Source organism: Kogia breviceps, chromosome 14 (assembly GCF_026419965.1).
Source record: "Kogia breviceps isolate mKogBre1 chromosome 14, mKogBre1 haplotype 1, whole genome shotgun sequence".
Lineage (NCBI taxonomy): Eukaryota > Metazoa > Chordata > Mammalia > Artiodactyla > Physeteridae > Kogia > Kogia breviceps.
In genome coordinates this window covers 86,119,225-86,140,865 of record NC_081323.1, presented here as the reverse complement: position 1 = coordinate 86,140,865, position 21,641 = coordinate 86,119,225, and the positions used below count along the sequence as shown (strand labels likewise).

Sequence of the window (21,641 nt, the reverse complement as noted above, 5' to 3'; positions counted from 1 at the left end):
AAAAACCCATCTACCAGAGATCAAAATCCATCCATGTGTCAACTCCATGGGAAAAGAGAATCTGAGCACAGCATGCACCAACCTAATATGAATGCGTGTAAGAAAGAAGAGTCTGGGGTCTGGTAGGTCCACCAGCTACTCACCGTTTTCGATTTTCCTCTAAGAAGAATCAGGGAAGAGAGTTGAAAGAGCCAAAAAAAAAAAAAAAAACAGATGCGGTTTTGCTGCCTTACTGACCTACCTTATATAGGACTGAAAAAGCGATAGTAAGAACCTCTCAGATTACCTTTTCAAGGATCAGGTAGACGTAGCTCAGATGTCTTGCTCTACTAATTAAACCTCTTTTTTTTTTTCTATTTATATCTCAAGGGAATGTGGGTGGAAACGTCCAATTTTCAAAAACAAACCTCAACAAGCCTTAACGAAGGTTTCGATTCTGCAAACCAGCCCTGCTGGCAAACTTTAAAGGCACCAGAGGCCTGGTAAAGAGGAGACAGTGGTTGAAGTGAGGTAAACACATCCGGGGTTGCTCTGTAAACTGAAAAGGGCCCCCCAGGTGTTATGAGCTGCTGCCAGAGGCAGGTCTGTGGTCAGCCTCTGAAACTGTAGACACGTGAGGCGGACCTCAGCCTAGGCCTGACAGACTCGAAGTCAGTGTCACATGGGTACGAAGGACTTGTCCAGCCCAGGGGATGGCACTGGTTAGATGACTTTACAAAAAAGTCTTGACTTCGGTTTTTCTCAGCTGTATCTTTTTTTTAAAAAAAATTATTCTTAAAGTATAGTTGATTTACAATGTTGTGTTAATTTCTGCTGAACAGCAAAGTGATTCAGTTATACACATACATACATTCTTTTTAAAAATATTCTTTTCCATTATGGTTTATCATAGAATACTGAACCTAGTTCTCTGTGCCATACAGTGGGACCTTGTCAGTTATCCATTCTACGTATAAAAGCTCACATCTGCTCGTCCTAACCTCCCACTCCGTCCCTCCGCCAACGTCCTCCCCCCTTGGCAACCATAAGTCTGTTCTGTGTGTCCGTGATCCTGTTTCTGTTTTGTAGATAGGTTCATTTGTGTCATATTTTAGATTCCACACGTAAGCGGTATCATATGGTATTTGTCTTTCTCTTTCTGACTTCCTTCACTTAGTATGATCATCTGTAGTTGCATCCGTGTTGCTCTCAGCTGTATCTTAAATTGCACACACTAAAAAGGCAAAAAGGAGGAAAACAACCCCATTCCCAACCCCGTAGGTAAAATTTGCGGAAAATATATGAGGCCAGGACTTGGGACCTCATGATTTGTTTTTGTTTGTTTGTTTTTACTTTCAGCAAACGTTTATAGAGTCTCTATGTGGCCATCACTGTGCTAGACTCTTTTTTAAAAATTGTGGTAAAAAAACACGTCACATAAAATTTACCATCTTACCCATTTTCAAGTGTACACACCGTATAGTAGCGTTAATTACACGTACATGGTTGGACAACAAATCTCTAGAACTTTCTCATCTGACAAAACCGATCTCTATACCCATTGAACAAGAAATCCCCATTTCCCCTCCCCGAGCCCCTGGCCACCGCCATGCTACTTTCTGTCTCTTCAGAGTTAGACTACTTTAGATGCCCCTTGGAAGCGGAATCAGGCAGTGTTTGTCTTTCTGTGACTGGTTTCTTTCACTTAGCAAAATGCCCTCAAGCTTCATCCACGTGGTAGCGTATGACAGGATTTCCTCCTTTTTTTTAAGGCTGAATTCAAGCTTTTTAAAAGTCGAAACTGATTCCATGTCGCAAACAGAATAATTCAGTGGTTTTTCAGAGAAGGGCCTCAGACTCTTCCCCCGGGGGGTACAGGCTGGATAGTTCTCTTCAGTTTGATCCCAGATGTATTTCCCTACCCCCATCCCTGCTCTGTACTTTTGCGAGTGTCATCGATGACCAGTTTCTCTCAGGAACATCTGCAGCATGATCTTTGCATTTTATAAGGTTTTTATTTTTATTTTTTAATTGAAATATAGTTGACTTACAATGGTGTGTTAGTTTCAGGCATACAGCAAAGTGATTCAGTTTTTTATATATGTATATATATATATATATATTCAGATATAGATTCTTTTCCCATATAGATTATTATAAAATATTGAGTATAGTTAACCTGTGCTACACAGTAGGTCCTTGTTGGTTCTCTACTTCATATATAGTATTGTGTGTATGTTAATCCCAAACGCCTAACTTATCCCTCCCCCCCTTTCCCCTTTGGTAACCATAAGTTTGTTTTCTGTGTCCCTACAGCATTTCTTAACCTACCTCAGGTCAGCACCGTTTCTGTCTTGCCCGCATGACATTGCCCCAATGCCTAGCACGTGCCTGACCTAGTTAGGTACTCGGACATTATTTCATGAACAGATATATAAAAACAGCAAAAGAGAACTTGAAAACAATGTTACCAGCCAGCATCCACTTGCCCAGCCTTTAAAAAAACAGTTTCTGAAAATAAGTCTCAAGAATCAAGAAATTAGGCTGCTGACATTAAGTTGCCATGGAAACTGGCTGAGTCCTTTCTTTCTGTGGAGAGGTTTACAACTGTCCACAGAGATAAAGACATTTTAAAAAATCTGCTCATTTAAATGAAAACAGTATGTGGGTTAAACCAAGATGCTCTAGATTTTCATGCTGTTTTTCTGATAGAAGCTAAAGATAACAGAGACCCAGTAAACATGATGTCTGAATCAACAGTGTAACCAGGATTCTGACTTGAATTCCACCACGTGCAATCTGGGGGTCAAAATGTTGACTCGCACAGAAGGACAAACAGTCTGTGATTTCACTAACATGAGGTCCCTGGAGGAGTCAAAGTCATGGAGACAGAAAGTAGCAGGTGGGGGCTTCCCTGGTGGCGCAGTGGTTGAGTATCCGAGCCATGGCCGCTGAGCCTGCGCGTCCGGAGCCTGTGCTCCGCAAAGGGAGAGGCCACAGCAGTGAGAGGCCTGCGTAACGCAAAAAAAAAAAAAAAAAAGTAGAAGGTGGGTGCTGGGGAGTGGGGGTGGGGGTGGGGGTGGGGGAGGGGGAAGGGTGGGGTGGGGGAGGGGGAGGGGAGGGGGAAGGGGAAGTTAGTGTTTCATGGGGACAGAGATTCCGTTTGGGAGGATGAAAAAGTTCTGGAGATGGATGGTGACGATGGTTGCACAACAGTGTGAGTGTACTTAAAGCCACAAAACTGTACACTTAAAATGGTTAAAATGGTAACGTTTATGTTATGAGTATTTTACCGCAATAAAAAATGTTGATTCAGTAATCTTCCTTATTTTGGCCACCAGCTGACAACTGCTCCGGGGAAAGAGTAGCAGGAAGCTCTAGAAGTAGAAGACCTGAGCCCAGATCTGTCCTTTATTAGTTGCGTAACTCTGGGTCCCAATTTCCTCCTGTGGGAAATAGGAGGAATGCAAGTGTCTGCTCCGTCAAGTTCCCTGGGTTGTTTGGAGGGTCAAGGGACCAAGTGCAGGTCTGCAAGTGTCCAGAGAGGTCTCAGGGTCCCCTGTTGAATCCCACCCCTGTCCTGGGATTGCAAGAGTATTTCATTCGTGTATGCATTCCGCTCGGTTGGTAGGGACTTCCCAGAGTGGAAGGAATGGATGCCTGGGTCGGCTAGCAATGTCTGCAGTGGGGAAGCCCGGCAGCAGGGAGCAGGGAGCTTGGCGATTCTGGCCGTGCTGTGTATTTGGACTTTGCTCCTGCCAAGGGCCCTGAACTCTGAGATCACGCTTCTGTCTCGGATATTTGATGCTGTCCCCAGTCACCTGTTTCAGTCCAAATCCCTGGTGTGCCTCTTAATCCTGCAGACTTCCTCTACTCTGAGCCCACACACCTGCTGATTGTGTAGCTCTGCGATGTCGTCTTTGCAGCCACGCTGGCCTGACCCATCTCCCGACCCACCGGCCTGTCCAAGATGTCATCGCTGCCTATGCCCAACCCCAGCTGCCTTGCTGGTGACTCATTTCCTAGAAGTGTCTGAGGCTTCTACACTGTATATGACGCTGTAGATAAAAGCACAGCTGACCTACTTGCATACTCTCTCAGTGGATGTCACCTCCTAACGTTTCTCAACTTCATCTCCTCTCCATGTCCCACTGTCACCACCCTGTCCAAGCCACCATCGTCTCTTTGGGGAATAATTGCAGTGAACTCCTAACTGGCCAAGCCTCATCCACTTGGGTTCCCCTTGCAACCTAACTGGGTGGACCTTTCTAAAAACCCACCTGGGTTAGTTTCCTAGGGCTGCTGTAACAGACTGAGTGACTTAAAATCTGTCGTCTCAAGTTCTGGAGTCCAGAAGCCCAAATCAAGGTGACAGCAGAGCCATGCTCCCTCTGAAAGGCTCTAAGGGAGGATCCGTCCCTGCCTCGTCCAGCTTCTGGTTTTGCTGGCAGCCCTCAGCATCCCTTGGCTTGTAGCTGCATCACTACAATCTCTGCCTCTGTGATCACATGGCCATCTTCTCCCTTTGTGTCCTCTTCTTAGAGGGACACCAGTCATAATGGATTGTGTTCACCCTACTTTAGTATGACCTCATCTTAACTAATTACATCTGCAATGACCTTATTTCTAAATAAGGTCACATTTTGAAGGATGGGGATTAGGACTTCAGCATATCTCTTGTTGGGGGGCGGGGCACGATTCAACCTAACTTCAAGCATATGGCTCCTCATCCCTCTCTCCCGCCTCTGCCGCCAAACCACAAGTCCTTCACTGGGTTCCACTTGCTCTTGGAATAAAGACAGAAGTCCTTCCCATGGCCTTGAAGGCCCTGCCTGATCTGTCCCCTGAGGACTTCTCCAGCCTCATTTCACACTGTCTCCCACTTCAGTCCCTCGAGTTACCTTTCCGCCGTCCACGGCCTCTTTGTACTGTTGACTTTGCCTGCAACACTCTTCTCCTTCTTCTCGCCATAGATGTCTCATACACAGCCTTTATATCTCTGCTCAAGCGTCACTTCTTCCAGGAAGCCCTCCTTGACTCCCAGACCAGGTCAGACCCCCCACTTCACAGGCAGTTGAACCACCATGCTTCTCTCTTATAGCAAAACCACAGCTGCACGGTCCCACTTGCTGTGATTGCTTGAATAGTGTCTCTCTGCCTACTGGCCAGTAAGACACATGAGGGCACGGGCAGGGGCTGTGTTTGTTCAACTCTGTTTCCCCACGTGGACACAAACAAAGACCAACCAAATGAGAGCACGCAAGGGCCATTTATTCAGAGCATCGTGAGGCAAGGGAGTCGATCACCATCACTTGTGTTTGGCAGAGCCCCGAAGGCAGGCAGAGGAGCAGGAAAGCTTTCTTTTATTTTGTTTTTAATAAATTTATTTTTGTATTTATTTTTGGCTGCGTTGGGTCTTGGTTGCTGCGCACAGGCTTTCTCTAGTTGCAGCGAGCAGGGGCTGCTCTTTGTTGCGGTGCGCGGGCTTCTCATTGCGGTGGCTTCTCTTGTCGCGGAGCATGGGTTCTAGGTGCGAGGGCTTCAGTAGTTGTGGCACGCGGGCTCAGTAGTTGTGGCTCTCAGGCTCTAGAGTGCAGGCTCAGTAGTTGTGGTGCACCGGCTTAGTTGCTCCGCGGCATGTGGGATCTTCCTGGACCAGGGCTCGAACCCATGTGCCCTCCATTGGCAGGCGGATTCTTAATCACTGTGCCACCAGGGAAGCCCAGGAAAGCTTTATAGTGGAAAAAAAGGAAGGCTCAGATATGCTCTGATAGGAGGCTGTCAGCGGGGAAGCCGGACATCCTATGTGAGTGTGTCGGGGAGTGTATTTGGCTTTCTCTGATTGGTCCTAAGTTGGAAGCAGGAACAAAAATGAGGGGAGTTGTCGATTAGTCAAGTCCCGATTGTTTTGGGCCGACTGTTACAGGGGTTAGTTTGGCTTCCTGGATTACTTGCTGGAGATAGTGTTCTGACTTCCTACAAGTCTGACTGATAGACTGGTTTCCTGGGTGGTGGGTCAGAGTTCTGTTTTCACATGTGCTCTGACCATTGTCCATTTTTATATTCAGTCTCTCACCAGCACCTTCCTTGGCACATTGTAAATATTCAGTAAACACATTGGAACGAGTGGACTTGAGCAGGTCTCTTATCCTGAGCCTCAGTTTCCCCCTTTTTTTTTTTTTTTTTTGCGGTATGCGGGCCTCTCACTGCTGTGGCCTCTCCCGTTGTGGAGCACAGGCTCCGGATGCGCAGGCCTAGCGGCCGTGGCTCACAGGCCCAGCCACTCCGCGGCACGTGGGATCTTCCCGGACCAGGGCATGAACCTGTGTCTCCTGCATCGGCAGGCGGATTCTCAACCACTGCGCCACCAGGGAAGCCCTCCCCCTTTTATAGAGGAGATAATGATACAACCTACTCCAGCTACAGGTTGTTGACAGATAATCCGTGTGAAGCACCTGGCATTGGGCCAGGCACTCAGCGAATGAGGAATAAATGGTGGCCGTTGTTGTTGCCATTATTGCTGTTTTAAAACAAAGACATTCCAGGCAAAACTCATGCAAAGCGCTAGAAAAGGAGAGGACAGTAACTGGGGGTTAGGAGATCCTGGAGTGTTGATAATGTGTTGGTTCTTGATCTGGGTGCTGGTTACATGGTGTGTTTACTTTACAGAAATGCATTGATCACTTTTCTGTACCTGTGTTATACTTCAATAGAAAGTTTACTTTTAAAAAGTGGTTGTGGGAGCTTCCCTGGTGGCGCAGTGGTTGAGAATCTGCCTGCTGATGCAGGGGACACGGGTTCGTGCCCCGGTCCGGGAAGATCCCACATGCTGCGGAGCGGCTGTACCCGTGAGCCATGGCCACTGAGCCTGTGCGTCCGGAGCCTGTGCTCCGCAACAGGAGAGGCCACAACAGTGAGAGGCCCGCTTACCGCAAAAAAAAGAAAAAAAAAAAAGTGGTTGTGGGACTTTCCCAGTAGCGCAGTGGTTAAGAATCCGCCTTCCAGTGCAAGGGACATGGGTTCCATCCCTGGTCCGGGAAGATGCCACATACTGCAAGCAACTAAGCCATGAGCGCAACTACTGAGCCTATGCTCTAGAGCCCACAAGCCACAGCTACTGAGCCCATGCGCTGCAACTGTTGAAGTCCATGTGCTCTAGGGCATGTGTGCTGCAACTACTGAGCCCACGTGGTGCAACTACTGAAGCCCATGTACCTAGAACCCATGCTCTTCAACAAGAGAAGCCACCACATTGAGAAGCCCGTGCAACGAAGAGTAGCCCCCGCTCTCCGCAACTAGAGAAAGCCCGCGCGCAGCAACAAAGACCCAATGCAGCCCAAAAAAAGGGGGCGGGGTTACTACTCCCCGAAGGTTGAGCAGAGAAGGACGGAGGGTCCTGCCCTGTGACTTTGGCCTTGAGGTGTGGTGGGTGGAGGAGGGGGGACCAGGCATGGCTGGCTGCCGCCGCTCTCTGTCCTCTGGGCTGAATGACCATGGGGTTCTGTGGACTTCCACCAGAGAAGACCCAGATTCTGAGCTGGGGTGCTTCCTATGTTCATAGCGGGGCTGTGATGAGAGATGCTTAACCAGAACCAGGCTGTACCCACTGAATGAGGAAAATTACCTCAGAGCTCAGAAAGAAGTCATTCTGGCCGTAAAGGGGATTAGAATGTGCTGCCCCAAAGTATGCCACTTGGACCACTTTGGGCTGAAGGCAATCGAGAAACAACAAATGCAAGAAGAGTTCTCTTCTCTGCCCTTATCTGCCTAAAGCAGGTTATAAATTTCCTGCAAGAAAAGTGCTTTTCCTGTACCAGGAAAGGGAGAGCAACTCATCACTGGAGGTGGAGAGTTGATGCCAGGATGAGTCTGCATAAACAGTCCTTTCTAAAAGAACCCTTATCTTCCCTTAGTTCCCCATATATTTCCTAGTCACTTCCCCATGATCTGTCACCCCCAGAAGCCCAAACCCCCGTTCCTTGGTCTAGTCACTTCTCCAGAATTTATCATCCTTTGTTAAAATGGTATGTAAGCCCCCAAGTTTAATTACTTCTTTTTTTTTAAACATCCTTATTAGAGTATAATTGCTTTACAGTGGTGTGTCAGTTTCTGCTTTATAACAAAGTGAATCAGTTATACATATACATATGTCCCCATATCTCTTCCCTCTTGCATCTCCCTCCCTCCCACCCTCCCTATCCCACCCCTCTAGGTGGTCACAGAGCACCGAGCTGATCTCTCTGTGCTATGCGGCTGCTTCCCACTAGCTATCTATTTTACGTTTGGTAGTGTATATATGTCCATGCCACTCTCTCACTTTGTCCCAGCTTACCCTTCCCCCTCCCCGTGTCCTCAAGTCCATTCTCTAGTAGGTCTGCATCTTCTTCCCTCTCAACTCCCATGCAGGTAAAATAAAATTGTACCTTTTCTCCTGTTAACCTGTCTTTTGTCAGTTTAATTCACAGGCTCCATGAACTGAACCTAAGAGATTGGAGGAAAAGTTTTTTTCCTCCCTGACTGCTGCCTTCATCTCATCACTCTGTATTTTTTTTTTTTCTTGAGAGCACTTACCATGGTCTGAAATTACCTGGTTTACTTCTTTGTTTGCTTGGAATCTGCTGAAAAGTAGGGACTGTATGTGTGTCCTGTTCACCCTTAATCCTCAGGGCCTGGCACTTACTAGCACCAGGGGCCCCCTCAGTGGAGAACAGAGGGCCTGGCCTCATCTGGGAGACGTGAGTAGTTGTAAGGTGGATCCGGTGGGAGTCTGAAGTCTTACTTAAACAGTGGCCAGTGTGGTTAAAAACGTCCCTCATGCTTTGTCATTCCCCATCGAGTCTAAGGGAGTCTCCAGTGTCTTGCAGGACTGTGGCAAATTTGAGGACACTACGAGCTGAGATTCTTAAATGTTGGTGATTAAATTCCAAGGCCCATGGGAAAGCAACTCCTGAGTGACAAGTTAGAAAACCTGAAAAAATCTGAATTTCAACATCTAGCTGATGCCTCTGTACAGTGATGTGGGTGGAAATCTAGAGTTACCCACCTGTTCCCCTTGATAATTCACGTCAGACCCAGGGTCATGTATGGGCTGGACCTGTTTCCTTAGGGGGAATTTCTTCTTTTTTAATTGAAGTAGAGTTGATTTACAATATTGTGTTAATTTCTGCTGTACAGCAAAGTAATTCAGTTATACATACATATATTCTTTTTTTGAAATATTCTCTTCCATTATGGTTTATCATAGGATATTGCATACAGTTCTCTGTGTTATACAGTAGGATCTTGTTGTTTTTCCATCCTGTACATAATAGGTTGCATCTGCTCACCCCAACCTCCCAGTCCACTCCTCCCCCACCCCCCTTCGCCTTGGCAACCACCAGTCTGTTCTCTATGTCCGTGAGTCTGTTTCTGTTTTGTAGATAAGTTCATCTGTGTCATATTTTAGATTCCACATATAAGTGATATCATATGGTATTTGTCTTTCTCTTTCTGACTTACTTCACTTAGAAAGATAATCTCTAGTTGCATCCATGTTGCTGCAAATGGCATTATTTCATTCTTTTTTATGACTGAGTAGTATTCCATTGTATATATGTACTTAGGGGGAATTTCTAAGGGCAAGACAGGATACAGTGCTTTAAGATATGATAATGTTAGGATAGCTTGACTTAGCATAACCTGTATCTGGACTACACTTAGGATAGTAAGCTCTCATATGATACCTGGCTAGGCTGGGGCACTTTCAGTAAATGAATGAACAAGCCACTAGCCTGGCTTACATGCACTCTGTGTGTGTGTGTGTGTGTGTGTGTGAAGGTTAAATACAGAAAGAGAAGAAGAAGAAGGGGAGGAGCAGGGAGAATGGAGAAGAAAAGGAAACACGGGCCCTCCTGTCACTTGAGCCTGGGGGGACTTGTAACTAAACATCCACTCGCCCGGCTAACACTTCTCAGGTCCCAGGAAAATGCTTCTTTACATCTCTTGCTCTGTGTCCTCAAAACAAAAGACGACTGTGTCTAAAGATGTGGAGGCTGTGCCTCTCCGATCCCAGAGACAGGAGACGAAGGAAGATTTGAGTGGCAGGAACCTTAGGAAACAAACAAACAAAAAGACAAAATTAAGTCATCAAATCCTTTTTCTCAGATATGGTGAATATGATAGATTCTCATATAACAAAGTATTGTTTCCTGGTAGTGCTAAATGTCTGTTTTTTTCCTTTTCTTGGTGTTGTAATTTGTATTATCGTTATAGTTAATTTGTATGGACTAGTCCCAGAGGTATTCACAGAGTAGCTTGTTAGTTCCAACAACTGCACATGGTGACTAGGAAAATTTGCAATATTAAACAACTCATGTTATTTTTTATTTGTGTACATATAGGTCTAGATGTAACATGAGAGAAGTGTTATATCAACTTTTTATGTTGGCAACTAGTTAAACATTGAATATTAGAATTGTGAACTGTCATGTTTAGAAAAATTTAGCAAGGTTTAATGAAATTCAGTGAATATTTTATTTTTTATTTTTTTTGCGGTACGCGGGCCTCTCACTGCTGTGGCCTCTCCCATTGCAGAGCACAGGCTCCGGACGCGCAGGCTCAGCGGCCATGGCTCACGGGCCTAGCCACTCTGCGGCATGTGGGATCTTCCCGGACCGGGGCACGAACCCGTGTCCCCTGCATCGGCAGGCGGACTCTCAACCACTGCGTCACCAGGGAAGCCCAGTGAATATTTTAAAACATTAAAAATTTTTGTTTTATTTAAATCATTTTGATTAAAAATTTTGGTTTTCCTTAACTATAATTCATAGTTTACCTTTTATGTGTAATAGCTGACTTTGAATGCTTTAGAAGAAAGCAAGTTTGTGAAAACATACAAAAATAATTTTGATTTTTAAATTTTTTACCTTTAATATGTGTTTTTGATGAAAATATATTCAAATGTCATACTTTGAATACAGTTGCATTTTATTATTTACTCTTTATTTATGTTTGGCTGTGTTGGGTCTTCACTGCCGCATGCAGGCTTTCTCTAGTTGCAGCAAGCGGGAGCTACTCTTCATTGTGCTGTGCAGGCTTCTCATTGCAGTGGTCTCTCTCGTTGCGGAGCACAGGCTCTAGGTGTGGGGGCTTTACTAGTTGTGGCACGAGGGCTCAGTAGTTGTGGCTCGCAGGCTCTAGAGTGCAGGCTCAGTAGTTGTGGCGCACGGGCTTAGTTGCTCCGCGGCATGTGGGATCTTCCAGGACCAGGGCATGAACCCGTGTCCCCTGCATCGGCAGGCGGATTCTTAACCACTGCACCACCAGGGAAGTCCCTACAGTTGCATTTTATTTTTTAGTCCTTGAGCTCATTATTGACAGTAGAACATTAATTATGTGAAAATCTTATGCTATCATTACATAGTTTTTGCTAAAAAGAAGGGAAGAAAAACAAATTCTGTGAACTTAAAATATAATAATTTATGAATTACGTACATCATTGTTTTTTGTTTTTGTTTTTGGTCGCACCACATGACGTGCGGGATCTTAGTTTCCCGACCAGGGATCGAACCCGTGCCCCCTGCAGTGGAAGTGTGGCATCTTAACCACTGGGCTGCCAGGCAGTTCCCCTAATTGGATGAGTTGTTTTTGTTTTCGTCATTGTTTTATTATTCATCCAAACATTGTTGACCTGGCAATACTGACATATAAAATAATAAAAGCTAGTCATTTTTTATATTTTGCCTATTTTGTTCATGCAAAAAGCCGTACACAGCCTATCCACTTAAAATGTGTGTGAAACACTTGTGTATGTCACGTCTCAGAGCATTCCTGAAAGACAGGTATTGATGCTTCTTTATAGATGAGGAAACTAAGCTAAATTCCAGAGAATGTGCCAGTCCTCAGCTTCCTACTGAAATCTTCCTGGTTCCCTGCTTTTTCTACAGTTTCTGGACTAACTGCTTAATTTTGTAAGACACAGAGAGCAGAGTCCCAGTGAGATGATGGTTATTAGGAAGGGCCTGCCCCGGCCCCAAAGGGCCGCTATGAGAGTGTATAAGGAATTCTGCAGATGTCAATCGCCTCTGCCAAAAATGTTAAAAAAAAAAAAAACAACAGAGAAGCCGTAGCTGTGCTTCAGTTGCTGTGAGAAGGCATTTGTCAAGGTCGGAGGACAGCACGATGTACTCACGCTTCTTCGCCTCACTTGTAATGCACGTGTGGCGCGTGGGCCTCTGTGCTGACCCCCGGGAGCGAGGGCAAGAATATTTGGAGAGGCAAGGATGGATCAGCTGTGTCGAATGCTTCTGCGGGGTTCAGATGAGGCCTGAGAGTGTCCACGAGGCTTAGCATGTGGGGACGATGCATGTGAGTGCTTTGGGGCAACGCAGGTGGAAGCTTCTAGGTGGGAGGCGAACAGGTGAGAGGGAGGCCAAGGTGTTCAGCAGGAGGGGATGCAGAGCTGCAGGAAATCTTTTCAGATGTCACAGCTGCCAATGGCTTTGCAGAAAGTTTGGGCTCAGGAGAGGGTCTGAGAGGGCCGAGCACCCCACTTGTGAGAACATTGGTGCGTCCTGGGTTTTAGTTCTTCTCTCTCAGGTCTTCCTCCAGCTTTCTGTTTGGACTGTATTCTGAGTGTTTGGAATGTTGGATCCATCGCTCCGGGCTTCAGCAATGGTCCAGCTGGCATTCTGGGTGTCCTTAGATCCCTAATGGGCGTCAGGCCCCCAACACCCCCTCCCTTAGCCTTCTCACTGGCTCTCAGAGGACAGCATAAGCTGCAGCATTTTTTACCCAAATGTTGCAGGAGAGGACAATTCCTTCTCTCTGCCTTCCCTTCTAACGCCTTAAAATCATCCCAGAGGTGACCACACTTATGTCTTTTTTTTCCTCTTTGAGATTTACTTTAATGACTCAGTGGAATTGATGGCAAACATCTATTAATTCATTTGCACATAAGCCTTTGCCTGGCTGTGTCTTTGCGGGCTTTGAGAAGAATTGTAGGAAGAAAAGGCTGACATGGGCAAAGCTTTCCAATCCACCAGCACCTTCTGGGTTCGTGGGCTGCACTCCCCTCTTGAACAGCCTGCGTTTACTGCCATGGACCCTCTACTGTCTAGGAAACCCTCCGTTCTCCTGTGTTTCTCCTTAACGCTCACATCCCTATACCCCACTCACGACACTTCTGACACCAGATGTGTGTGGCTGCGTTGCCCCACAACGAGCAGTTCTCTGCAACACCAGCTGGGCGTCCTACGGTCTAACTCAGTTAAGCTCGCTGAACTCCATACTCTGCGGATTTTTATGGCGGCTTCCTCACATCAGCATGATCAATTATTAACTCCATTTCCAGCTCCTCTCCCCTCTCTGGGGGATGCAGGGTGGGCCTGAAACTCTGAGCTTCTAATCGTGGCTTGGTCTCTCTGGTGACCAGCCGCCATCCAGGAGCCCACCAAGAGTCACCTCATTAGAACAGGAGACTCCTGTCGCCCCCGAAATTCCAAGGCACTTAGGAGCTGGTGTCAGGAACCGGAGTTAAAGACCAAATATTAGCACAAAAGATGCTTCCAGTGCTCTTATCACTTAGGAAATGCCAAGGGTCCGGGAGCTCTGTGCCAGGGGCTGGGGGCAGAGACCAGGATATATATTTTCTATTATCTCACGTACACAGTGAGACCTCTGGCGCTCGGTGATGTACATGATGGTTTTATATTTATTATTTCTACACCAGTAATATTTAATTAATTAGCCAACCAGTTAATTAATAATTTTGTTAGTCATGCCAGGCATGTAGTAGGTACTCCATAAAAATTTATTGCACATAAGACAGACTGTGTACCAATATTTTGATAACCTATATTATAAGTTCTGTGATGTCTTTTTTCTGGCATTTCTTTTCTGCCTTAATACAGGTAACTTATAAGGGATCTATGTAGTTAGCGTTTGAATGACTTGAATCTCCTTTAGTTTCACTTTGATTTGACACAAAGAAGCACTAGTAGGTCTCAAGTATTACCTGTTTTAGAAGCCTCCTGTCTGTAAGAGGAAACCCAATATCAAGAATTTGAAACAAATTAACTTCTGTGAGGGGAATGTAAAGAAAACATCGGGTAGCTTGGCTAGAGCATTACCAGAGCAGCGTGTTGAATTGTAATGAAAATGTTTGATGTGCTGTTTCAGTTTTCAGTAGCAAATCAATGTGTGTGTGTAGAGGATCTTATTTAAAGGTTTAGTGCATAAATGAATAAGAAAAGTGATGTTCTAAGAGCTTGGGTGAATTCCCCAAGGTCAGACAGCTGGAAAAGTCACAGCGAGGGTGAGCTTCTCCGTCTTCTGATTGTGTATTTGTTCGAGATCACGCCTAGATTAAGAACATGAGGGGCCTCTGAGGCTTTACAACAATCTCCTAGATTTGGACCCGGCCCTGCTGTCTGTGGTCTCCAGAACCTTCTGGATGACAGTGCCCCCCTTCCTTGAAGTTCCCCTTATTAGATGGTTTTCCCGGGTCTGATTCTCAGGGGGATATCCGTCCAATTCGAGGAGCTCCCCCGCCCCTGCCATAGCCCCTGTATGTTAGGGAAGAGCAGACAGATAAGAAGAGGGTGCCCTGGAGTGAGAGCTGCCGCCTCTCTCGTTCTGTCGGGTTTCATTGCTATTTCTCCTTAATTAACTCACTTAGTCTCCATTAAATGTTACCTGCAGCCCATCGGTAAGTTGAGATGGAGATGCTCACATTTCTCGTTCAGGAAAGAATCAGCCTTCTAAAGCATTTTGTTTCTTCTCTCCTCTAACATTTCATATGTGCCCGAGCAGCTGGGGGCTCTCCTAATATTTTTTGCCCTTGGTCAAAAACGGATACATTTAGCAAATAAATCACAGAGTTGGTCAGAGAGCAAAAACTTCAAGGATAGGTTTTTACTGAAAAATGATCCGAAACTTCTTGGCAAGAAGTCTTTGAACGTGGGGGCAGCCCCGCTGCGGGCACGGGCTGTGTTGTAGCAGGCGGTGCTGGTTGTTTTTTATTGAATGGGAGGAAGGGCGTCCGTGCCTTGGGAATCGCGATTCTTCAGTGGAGGAAGCTGGAGTGGAAAAGCTGGGTCATATAGTCTGAAGACCCTGTCAACCCGTTTTCCAAAGAATTTTAAATTCAGGAGAGAAAACATGTTGAAAAGTAACCCAAGAGCCCAAGAGATCTTATCGGCATTTGGGTAACACACCCGTTCACACAGAGAGAAAGCAATTCCAGCAGTGGAGAGACTTCCAGTCCCCTCCGTGTCCTCACCAACACTTGGTATGGCAGGTCTTTTTGAAAATTAGGACGTTTTCGTTGATTTGTAGTGGGATTCTCCTACTGACTATGATGTTCAGCATCTTTCCATGTGCCTATGCTATGGACCGAATGTATCTCTCCAAAATTCAAAGGTTGAAACCTAATCTCAAGTATGAGGATATTAGGAGCTGGGTCCTTTGGGAGGTGATTAGGTCCCTCCTAAATCGCCTCCTAAATAGGGTGGAGCCCTCATGAGTGAGGTTAGTGCCCTTATCAAACAGACCTGCAGGCATCTCCCTTGCCCCCTTCTGCCACGTGAGGGCGCAGCTGGGAGGCGCTGGCTGTGAATCACGAAGAGGGTTCTCACCAGACACCAAATCTGTCAGTGCCTTGATCTTGGACTTCCCAGCCTCCAGAGCTGTGAGGAATAAATTTCTGTTGTTTAAGCCACTCAGTCTGTCATATTCTGTTATAGGAGCCTAAATGAAGTAAGACATCCATATTGAGAATTGCAAGCATACCTCGTTATATTGTGTTTCACAGATACTGCATTTTTTACAAATTGAAGGTTTGTGGCAATCCCACATCGAGTAAGTCCATGAGTGCTATTTTTCCAACAGCATTTGCTCACATCATGTCTCTGTGTCACATTTTGGTAATTTTTGCAATTTCCAAACTTTTTTTTTTTTTTTTTTTGTGGTACACGGGCCTCTCACTGTTGTGGCCTCTCCCATTGCGGAGCACAGGCTCCGGACGCGCAGGCTCAGCGGCCATGGCTCACGGGCCCAGCTGCTCTGCGGCATGTGGGATCTTCCCGGACCGGGGCACAAACCCGTGTCCCCTGCATCGGCAGGCAGATTCTCAACCACTGCGCCACCAGGGAAGCCCCAAACTTTCTCATTATTATTATATTTGTTTTAGTGATCTGTGATCTTTGATGTCACTACTATTATGACTTGCTGAAGGCTCAGATAATGGTTAGCATTTTTTAGCAATGAAGTATCTTAAAAATTAAGGTATGTACATTTTTTTAGACATAATGCTATTGCCCACATAACAGACTATGGTATAGTGTAAACATAAATTTTATATGCACTGGAAAACCAAAAAGTTATTGTGATCCACTTTATGGCAAGATTCGCTTTATTGCGGTGGTCTGTAACTAAACTTGAAATATCTCAGAGGTCTGCCTGTAGTTTTAAAGATAGGATCGATAACAGCATATTTGTACACCAATTAGAAAGATTTATTAGGCAGTGAAAAATCAATGACTGAGGGGAGAGTGATTCGAGTGACCTCCTTGAGTGTGATGGGGTCCTGTGTCCACATGGAGAAGCTGGCTTAGGTAGGATGGGGCTGGAGCATCCTATACATAAGCGTAGAAGGCAGGGTATGTGGGTTGCAGGTGCTGGTGGTGGACAAATTGGTTTGGGGGAGGGGCAAAAAGCTCTCCTCTGATGGTTTCTGTTTTCTCAGTGAAGAAGCAAGTTCACCTGCTGAGGATGAAGAAGTTTTGGGGTTTGAGGGTTGAAAGAGTGATCTGGGGAAGTGAGAGAGAGAGAGGGAGAGAGAGAGGAGACTAGAGATACAGAGTGTGGTTTCCTGGCAGGAAGTTTTACTTTGTGAAAAATTTCAGACTTCAACGACCTGTAAAACGTAGCAGGCAGTGCCTGTAGTTTGATACCACTGGATCTGGCCTGGGATTCCCATTAACCAAATTTGGTGTCATCATGACCCAGCCACCTGATCTAGTCACCTTGAGCCTCTTTATAAGCGCTCACGGTATTTTTGGCCAGTGTCAGCACAGCTGAGCAGTATGATTCGCCAGTGCCCTGAATTATTCATGGTTTTGACCTATTCTAACGAGAACTTTGCCCAAAAGGCTAAATTATTAAGCACCTGGGTGTGATCTGGGAGGAGGATGCCTAGAAAACCGGGACACGGTGAATTTTCTTGCTGGTTTTGCTTCTTATGGGAGTTGAGGCTTCACTAATGACGCACAGTTGCTCCCCAAATGAAAGATGGTGATGCCGAGTGGCGTTAACGTCACAGAACCCAGAGGAGAGAAGCCTGACTAATTAGAGGAGGAGCGCTCCCCACCTGGCCTGAAAGTCAGCGCTTTTTTAGAGCATCATGAAGGTGTAGTGGATGATGACCACACCATTTCCTTAGCTCGTCAGGCTGAGGCGATTTTTTTTTTTAAGAAACATGAATCACTTCTAGCGACAGAAGAAAATGAAATTCTGGAAATAAACAGGTTCAGCAGTGCCCTAGGGATCCACGAGGGCTGTTCAGCACTGAGGCAGCACGTTTAGAGAAAGTGAGTTTAGCTGTGTATTTAAGTAAATAGATAAGGACAGCACTGAACTCCTTAGTTCTTGAGTCATTTTTGGAAAGCAAAACGAATACACACATCTAGATGTGAGGTAAATGTGCCAACTTTTAAATAATGGTATAATTGTCTACTTTTAGTTTTCCATTTGCATAAAGATTTTAATCGCTGCAGTTCTGTAACTGCAGGGCAATTTAAAGACTTCATGAATATTATATGTACTTATGCAAAATTCCAGGCCTAAAATTTTCCATATAAATAACACTAGGTTTTCCTGCTTTGTAGTCAAGAATTTCTAAGGATGTTGGGTATTATTAAAAGAACATCAGTGGCTTCCCTGGTGGCGCAGTTGTTAGAATCCGCCCGCCGATGCAGGGGACGCAGGTTCGAGCCCTGGTCCGGGAAGATCCCACATGCCGCGGAGCACCTAAGCCTGTGCGCCACAGCTACTGAGCCTGCGCTCTAGAACCTGCGAACCACAGCTACTGAGCCCACGTGCCACAACTACTGAGCCCACATGCCCAGAGCCCGTGCTCCACAACCAGAGAAGCCACCACAACGAGAAGCCTGCGCACCACAACAAAAAGTAGCCCCCACTTGCCACAACTAGAGAAAGCCTGCGTGCAGCAATGAAGACCCAACGCAGCCAAAAATAAATAAAATAAATAATAAAAAAAATTTTAATAAAGAACACTGTGCACACACTGAAGCATTTACAGGTAAAGGACATTCTGTCTAGGATTTACTTTTTTATCCAGCAAAAATGGGGTGGAGCTGGGAATAAATGGAGAAAAAAATATTTATGGGCAATAGATGCACAGCAATTACAGTATAGTATGGAAAGCTTTTCTGCCATTATATCTTCAAATATTTTCTTTCTCCTACTCCCGCTTTTCTTACTGGACTCAAGTACACATATATTACTATGCCTCTTGAAGATGTCTTATAGCTCACTGATGCCTGGGTTTTTTTTTTTCCCCCAGAATTTTTTCCGTCTATATTTTAGTCATATCTTTTCTGTTGCTGTGTTTTCAAGTACATTACTCTTTTCTTCTACAGTGTCTAATCTGTTAATCCCATTCAGTGTAATTTTCATCTCCAGAAGTTCAATTTGGGTGTTTTGTATCTCTTTTGCGTTTCTTCTTAACCTGCTCACATTTTCCTCAATCTTCCTGACCGTACCAAATATAGTTGTAGTAACTATTTTAATGTCTTTTTCTATTAGTTTTATCTGTGTGATTTCACTCGATTGATTATTCTCCTCATTATGGGGTATAGTCCTTGCTTCTTTGCATGTCTGGTCATTTTTGATTGGGTGCCAGATATTGTGAATCTTACCTTGTTGGGTGTTAGATATTCTTCTATTAAAAAAAAACTATCTTCTCGAGCTTTGTTCTGGGACATAGTTAAGTTACTTGGAAGTAGTTTGATCCTTTTGAGGCTTGCTTTTAAGCTTTGTCAGACAGAACCAGAGCCATCTTTAGTTTAGGGCCAATTTTGCCCCACCTTCTGAGTATTTGACTTCATGCCCGTATATTATGGAGCTTTTCATTCTGCCTGTTGAGACAATTCCCAGCAATCTGTGGGCTTCTGCCTGCTTATTGCAAGCATTTCCCCCCGACTCCAGGTAGTTTCCTCACGTGCATGTGCTGATGATACTCAGCTGAAGACTCAAGAGGGCTCCTTTGCAAATCTCCAGAGCTGGCTTTCTAAGCACCGTCTCCTCCGTGGCACTCTGCCCTGCAAATTCTTGCTGCTTTTCCCTCCCCAAACTCCTAACTCAGGGAGACTTCCAGGCTCTGCCTGGGTCCCCCTCCTTGCACTGCAGCCTAGAAACTCTTTACCTCATTTTCCCCCTCTATCAGGGATCATTGTCCTATGCTGCCTGCCATTCCAGTGTCTAAAAGCTGCTGTTTCTTATGTTTTGTCCAGTTTTGTAGGTGCTTAAGGCAGGAGGGTTCATCCAGTCCCTGCTATTTCATCTTGGCCAGAAGTGGAGGAGATCTCCATAATTTTTTTAAATTTTAATAGATCTTTATTGGAATATGGTTTCTGTTGCACACCAAAGTGAATCAGCCATATGCATACATATGTCCCCATATCCCTTCCCTCTTGAGCCTCCCTCCCATCCTCTGTATCCCACCCCTCTAGGTCATTGCAAAGCACCGAGCTGATCTCCCTGTGCTATGCTGCTGCTTCCTACTGGCTAACTATTTCACATTTGGCAGTGTATATATGTCGATGCTACTCTCACTTTGCCCCAGCTTCCCCCTCCCACCCCATGTCCTCAAGTCCATTTTCTATGTCTACATCTTTATTCCTGCCCTGCAACTGGGTTCATCAGTACCATTTTTTTTTTTAGATTCCATATATATGCGTTAGCATATGGTATTTGTTTTTCCCTTTCTGACTTACTTTGCTCTGTATGAAAGACTCTAGGTCCATCCACCTCATTACAAATAACTCAATTTCATTTCTTTTTATGGCTGAGTAATATTCCATTGTATATATGTGCTACATCTTCTTTATCCATTCATCTGTTGATGGACAGTTAGGTTGGTCCGTGTCCTGGCTATTTTAAATAGGGCTGCAATGAATACTGTGGTACATGTCTCTTTCTGAATTATGGTTTTCTCAGGGTATATGCTCAGTAGTGGGATTGCTGGGTCATATGGTAGTTCTATTTTTAGTTTTTTAGGGAATTTCCATGCTGTTTTCCACAGTGGTTGTATCAATTTGGATTCCCACCAATAGTGCAGGAGGGTTCCCTTTTCACCACACCCTTTCCAGCATTTATTGTTTCTAGATTTTTTGATAACAACCATTCTGACTGGCATGAGGTGATACCTCATTGTAGGTTTGATTTGCATTTCTCTAATAATTAGTGATGTTGAGCATCTTTTCACAGGCCTCTTGGCCATCTGTATGTCTTCCTTGGTGAAATGTCTATATAGGTCTTCTGCCCATTTCTTAATTGGATTGTTTGTTTTTTTTTTGATATTGAGCTCCATGAGCTGTTCGTATATTTTTGAGATTAATCCTATGTTGTTTCATTTGCAAATATTTTCTCCCATTCTGAGGGTTGTCTTTTTGTCTTGTTTATGGTTTCCTTTGCCGTGCAAAAGCTTTTAAGTCCCATTTGTTTATTTTTGTTTTTATTTCCTTTACACTAGGAGGTGGGTCAAAAAAGATCTTGCTGTGGTTTATGTTAAAGAGTGTTTTTCCTATGTTTAACTCTAAGGGTTTAATAGTGTCCAGTCTTACATTTAGGTCTTTAATCCATTTGGAGTTTATTTTTGTGTATGGTGTTAGGGAGTGTTCTAATTTCATTCTTTTACATATAGCTGTCCAGTTTGCCCAGCACCACTTATTGAAGAGACTGTCTTTTCTCTGTTATGTATTCTTGCCTCCTTTGTCGTAAATTAGATGACCATATGTGTGTGGGTTTATCTCTGGGCGTTTTATCCTATACCATTGATCTATATTTCTGTTTTTGTGCCAGTACCATACTGTCTTGATTACTGTAGCTTTGTGGTATAATTTGAAGTTGGGGAGCCTGATTCCTCCAACTCCATTTTTCTTTCTCAAGACTGCTTTGACTATTCGGGGTCTTTTGTGTTTCCATATGAATTGTAAAATCTTTTGTTCTAATTCTGTGAAGAATGCCATTGGTAGTTTGATAGGGATTGCATTGAATCTGTAGACTGCTTTGGGTAGTATAGTCATTTTCACAATATTGATTCTTCCAATCCAAGAACATGGTATATTTCTCCATCTGTTTATGTCATCTTTCATTTCTTTCATCAGTGTTTTATAGTTTTCTGAGTACAAGTCTTTCACCTCCTTAAACAGGTTTATTCCTAGGTATTTTATTCTTTTTGTTGTGATAGTAAATGAGATTGTTTCCTTAATTTCTCTTTCTGATTTTTTGTTGTTGGTGTATAGGAATGCCAGAGATTTCTGTGCATTAATTTTGTATCCTGCAACCTTACCAAATTTACTGATTAGTTCTAGTAGTTTTCTGGTGGCATCTTTAGGATTTTCTATGTATAGTATCATGTCATCTGCAAAAAGTGACAGTTT

At 44.7% G+C, this 21,641-nt stretch overlaps 1 protein-coding gene across 1 annotated transcript in view; it reads left to right on the top strand.

The window, feature by feature from the left end:
• Positions 1-21,641, top strand: part of LMTK2 (lemur tyrosine kinase 2) — a 182,499-nt gene that overhangs the window by 15,968 nt on the left and 144,890 nt on the right. The window lies entirely within an intron of this gene.